We start from the raw sequence: 6,000 nt of genomic DNA, 5'->3' as shown, positions 1-6,000 counted from the left end.
ATGGTGTCTGCCGAGACCACTCACCTCTGCCACTGCAGCTGAAACAGCCACAGCCCAGGCCTCCACACATGCATGTCCAGGAGTTCCCATCAAACTCTCCAGAAACAGGTCGGGTCTGGGTGTGGCCCGTGGCCAGTTTGCTGACCCCCGACTCATGGATCACGCATCACAGTTCGGGTATGGGGACACACAGGCAAGAGCAGGGTCTAGAGAAACGCGTGCCCCGGGCTCCGTTCAGCCAGTCCGTCCCGCACCTGAGGCAAGCTCAGCAATTCCTCTCGGCCTCACCTCCACTCCCAAGACAGGCCAGGAGCCTGCTCTAAACACCACTGCGGAAGCCAGACAGAAAGGCCCTGCATGATCCCATGTCTAGGAAATGCCCAGCTCCACAGAGACAAAAGCAGAGGGGAGGTTGCCAGGGCAGGGCAGGGCAGGGTGGGGAGGGCCCACTCATGGGGAGGGGGCTCGTTTGGGCGATGGGATAAAATGGTTTGGAACCAGATAGAGGTGTCTGCACCATCTCATGAATGTACTAAATGCCAGTGAACTGAACACTAAATTTTATGTTGAGGCTGGCAGGCACACGCCTGCAGTCCCAGCACTTCGGGAGGCTGAGGCAGGAGGATCGTTTCAACCCTGGAGGCCAAGGCTGCAGTGAGCCATGATCACACCACTGCACTCCAATCTTGGTGACAGGGGGAGACCCTGTCTCAAAAATAATATAATAATACATTCATCAATTTATTAATACTAACAAGAAAAAGAATGTTTCCAATAAATTATTATAACACTTAAGAGGAGAAAGACTGGAGTAAGGATGGCTCTGCCTCCGCCACCTGTCAGTTGAGATGCAGACAGCTTGGAGTGGGGCTGAGGCAGGCAGACGCCCTGCTCTGGACTTCCCAGCAGCCTTTTGCCCCGGGAGCTCCAAGAGCAGCGGTGGACAAGCCAGAAGCATCCCCAGGCCTGCTGTCTGCAGCAAAGGTCTCCGTCAACCCCATGTCCCAGGCAAAGCCAGGTCTCTGGGCCTCAGTTCAGGGGCAGTGAGGCCAGCGTCCAGCCCAGGCCGTTCCCATGCATGCTCACCTCCGAGAGTCCAGGGACAGCACTGTGGGGCTCCTGCGCCGGGCATCGTGGCTTCCTGTCCCTGGAGTGTGTCCCTGGTTGCCTGGGAACTCCTCAGGGAAGGGCACACAGCAATCCCAAGGAAACAGCGCCCAGCCACAGAAGGAGGGTGCCATATCGATGGTGCGCTGGGCAGCCTCTGAGACGCCCCAGAGAAAGACAGTGGTGAGACTGGGGCACCCTACAGAAGGAGAAAACTATAGAAACACTGATTCAAGAAGCTAAAAAAATAGCCAAACCAACCAGTAAACACGTGGAATAAACACACAGAAAAGCCACTCCTAGATTTGCCACAGGAAACCCACTGAAAACCAAAAATACAGAGATCTTAAAAGCTTCCTGAGGACGCGACACATGATATACAAGGAAACAACAACAACAAAATTGCTTCTTTTAAAAAGTATGCAAGCCACGGCCGGGCGCAGCGGCTCACGCCTTTACTCCCAACACTTTGGGAGGCCAAGGTGGCGGATCACTTGAGGTCAGGAGTTTGAGACCAGCCTGGCCAACATGGTGAAACCCCGTCTCTACTACAAATACAAAACATTATCGGGGTGTGGTAGTGGGCGCCTGTAATCCCAGCTACTCAGGAGGCTGAGGTAGGAGAATCGCTTGAACCTGGTAGGTGGAGGTTGCAGTGAGCCGAGATCACGCCACTGCACTCCAGCCTGGGCAGCACAGTAAGACTCCATCTCAAAAAAAAAAAAAAAAAATGTTTAGTATTTGGAGATAGGGTCTCTAAAGAGGTAGTTAGGGTTAAATAAGGTCATGAGTGGGTCCTAATCCAATCTGACCTGTGTCCTCCTAGGAAGAGGAAGAAGATGAGGACACAGACACACACAGAGGGACAACCACGTGCAGACAGGGAGATGGTAACCACCTTTGAGCCACAGAGCGAGGCCCCGGGAGAAAGTGGCCCTCCTGACACTTCCGTCTCGGACTTCCAGCCTCCGGAACTGGGAGGAGAGACGACTCTGCTGTTTAAGCCCAGTATGCAGTATTCCGTTATGGCCCCCCAAGAAGACCGACCCACAGATGACAGGAGAAATATCACACGACCGTCTCAACAGACAAGTAACAAATAATAAAAGCAACACCCATTCGTGATGTTTTATCATCAGCACCCTTGGAATAGAGCCACGTGGACAAAGCTGGAAGGAAGCCTGAGTCCTCTCATCACCATCCTTGACTCGGCAGCTGTCCGAAGCCACAGAATGCTCCACAGGCATGCATGCACGTGGGCAATTTGCACGCCTCTGTGTATACACACCACGCACAGTACACAGTGCTCACCCGTGTGTGTATTACAGTTGTACATGGACACACATGCCCATGTGCACACAGACATACCTGTGGACACACACAGTTCCATGTGCACACACGCAGGTACACTTACACACAGACTCCCATGCAGACAATGCAGGCACACATATAGTTACGCCTGTAGGCACATATGCACACACGTGTGCACACACGCACAGATATACATGCATGTGCACACAGGGCACACACAGGCATAGATACACACTCATGCTCACACGCACAAGCGCATATCTCCTTGCATTCCAAACGGTGAACCACTCACAGGCTTCCTTATTTAAACCATAATTTACACCAATGCAATAAACCTAGAAATGAATGCAAAGGTCTAAAGAAGCAGCCAGATGATTTGAAAGTTTAGAAATGCTCTCCTAAACAACTCCTGGGTCAGAGGGTAAATAAAATTCGCCTTGAGAGACGATTTTGTAATTATGTGGAAAGAGAAACTGCAGGTCCATGAAGCCAGATTCAGGAGGAGTTGGTGGAGAATTCACAACTTTAAATGCTTTTATTACTGAGCAAGAGAGACTGGAAATAAATGAACAAAACACTCGACACAGGAGGCAGAAACAGCCATAAAGCAGATTCACGGGAGGCAGGAGGGGCGGGAACGAAGATAAAGGCGGAATTAATGAATTGGAAACAAGAAGAATGGGTGAGCCCATTAGTAAATCCAAGAGCCGGTTCTTCCCAATAAATAAATAAATAAAATAAGCAAGACTCCAAGCACCTCATCTACAGAGCGGGAAGCAAGGAAGCCCGGGACCGAGAGGGGATCAGAGCAGCCCGGGAGATTGAAAGTGACAGCTAATGCATTTGATATTCCTCATAAAACTGACCATTCTCCAAGACCATATAAATTACCAGAATTAACTTAAAAGAGGTTTAAAAAAACATATATCCGTAACTGCAGGAAAAGAGAAAAAGGGGCACGATTGGGGGGTCTGGCTACAGGACTTCACTTCCCGTTCAGCACCAGTGCAGGACCCACCATTCGGAGCAATGAGGCCGTGCCTGGGGGAGCGCCAGGATCTCAGGGACACCCGGGAGGACCAGCAGAACACCAGGAGGGGCCCAGCGAGGGGCTCTCTGGCAGTGAGTAGCAGGCAGCATAGGGAGTGAGGGGTCTGCAGCCTGTGAGGGAACCGGGGCCTCCTCACTGGCTTTCTGGGGACTGGCAGGGAAACTGGATTAGAGCCCACAGTGGACTCTGCCTGCCTCTGACCCTGACCTTGGGGTGTGGCAGGAGGTGTCTAAGCTGCTTCGTGCAAACAGGACTTCCCTGTATGGGGTCCAATGCAGACAGGGCAGGGTGGGCAGGAGGGAAGAGGTCTCTGCTGGGGGCTTCTGTTACCCTCTGAGCTCCATCTCTGCCCCCACATCCCCTCCACACCCATACACACACACGGGGGAAAGCAGGGGAGGGGCGGAGTCAGCCCTGAGGTCTCATGCGGCTCTCAGTGCCACCACCTCGGCCACCATGTTCAGTCATCAACCAGCAGCTCCCTCCCTGTTCCTGTCTGGTTCCACATCAAGATCATACGTGCCTGGGCCATAATCTGGGGATGGTCCTTTTTTCCATTCCCTGAATGGAATTATGAAAAGCCGAATTGCCTCCCTTATGCATTTTGTGGAGGTCGCCTATAAAATCATCCGGGGGCCAGGCGCAGTGGTTCACGCCTATAATCCCAGCACTTTGGGAGGCCAAGGCAGGTGGATCACCTGAGGTCAGGAGTTCAAGACCAGCCTGGCCGACATGGTGAAATCCCATCTCTACTAAAAACACAAAAAAATTAGCCAGGCACGGTGGTGCACACCTGTAGTCCCAGCTATTTGGGAGGCTGAGGCAGAGGAACTACTTGAACCCAGGAGAGAGAGGTTGCAGTGAGCCAAGATTGCACCACTGCACTCCAGCCTGGGCAACAAGAGTGAAACTCTGTCTCAAAAAATAAAAATAAAAAAATAAACTCGTCTGGGGCTGAGGCTTTCTTTGCAGGAAGATTTTAAACTACTGTTTCATTCTGGTAAGTGGCTGCAGGACTATTTACAGGTTCTCTTTCTCCTTGAGTCAGTTTTTGGCAGTATTTTTCCATGAATTTGTCCATTTCCTCTAAGTCATTCATAATGTTCTCTATCTTTATAATTTCTGCTGCATCTCTAGCTCTGCCTCTCTTTTCATTCCCAGTAGTAGTATTTGCTCGTTCTCCCCTTTTCTCAATAAAGGTGAAAGACTTTTGCCAATCATTTAGTCTAGCAAGCAAAAAAACGTGTGGGTCTTCTCTGCTGTGGCTTTGTTGTCAGTTTCATTCATTTCTGGGTTTTGTTTTGTTTTGTTTTGTTTTTTTGAGACAGGGTCTCAGTCTGTCATCCAGGCTGGAGTGCAGTGGTGTGATCTTGGCTCACTGCAGCCTCAACCTCCGGGGCTCAAACAATCCTCCCACCTCAGCCTCCTAAGGATCTGGGACTACTAGCATGAGCCACCACATCCAACTAATTTTTTTATTTTTAGTAGAGACGGGGTCTTGCTATATTGCCCAGGCTGGTCCCAAACTCCTGAGCTTAAGCGATCTTCCCCGCTATTGGCCTTCCAAAGTGCTATGACTGCAGGCGCCAGCCACTGTGCCCGGCTATTTTTCACTCCTATTTCTTCTAATACAGTCACTGAGGACTGTAAACTCCCTTCTACACACCACTTGGGATCTACTCCACAAGCATGGATCTGCCGCGCCCACTGCCATCCGGTTCTAACTCTTTTCTCACTTCCATTGATTTCTTCCATAACCCATGAGTTACGTCAAGTGCGTTTCTGAAATTTCTTAAACACACGAGGTTTTGTTTGCTTTTTGGTATTGAGTTGTGGTCAGAAGATAGGATCTGTATGACACTCACACATTTTTTTTTTTTTTTTTTTTTTTGAGATGGAGTCTCGCTCTGTCGCCCAGGCTGGAGTGCAGTGGCGCGATCTCGGCTCACTACAAGCTCCACCTCCTGGGTTTACGCCATTCTCCTGCCTCAGCCTCCCGAGTAGCTGGGACTACAGGCGCCCGCCACCATGCCCGGCAAGTTTTGTATTTTGTTTAGTAGAGACGGGGTTTCACCCTGTTAGCCAGGATGGTCTCGATCTCCTGACCTCGTGATCCACCCACCTCAGCCTCCTAAAGTGCTGGGATTACAGGCATGAGCCACCACACCTGGCCATGACACTAATTCTTTGAAATGTACTGGCATTTGCTTTCTGGCCTATTCTGACAGGCTCCATGTGTGCCTGAAACTAATGTGATTTCCCAGCTGGGTGAGCCCCATTCCATAGACGTCCCTCCACTCAAGCCCAGGAACCAGCACCCTCAAACCTCAGGTATCCTTATTGTTTCCTTTTGAGTCTACTTGACCGATTAACCACTAAGAGGATTACCAAGCCCTCTGCCTAGGATGGTGGGTTTGTGAATTTCTCCTTGCAGTTGGCTGGGTTTTGCTGCAGCTTGTGGCTTTTGGAAACAGCTAACTTCATGGTGTTGCCCCATTCACGGGAGATCCCGTCCGTCCTTGTGTGTCAAG

The sequence above is a fragment of the Papio anubis genome, chromosome 3 (genome assembly GCF_008728515.1).
Source record: "Papio anubis isolate 15944 chromosome 3, Panubis1.0, whole genome shotgun sequence".
NCBI lineage: Eukaryota > Metazoa > Chordata > Mammalia > Primates > Cercopithecidae > Papio > Papio anubis.
Note: the sequence above shows the minus strand (reverse complement) of the source record.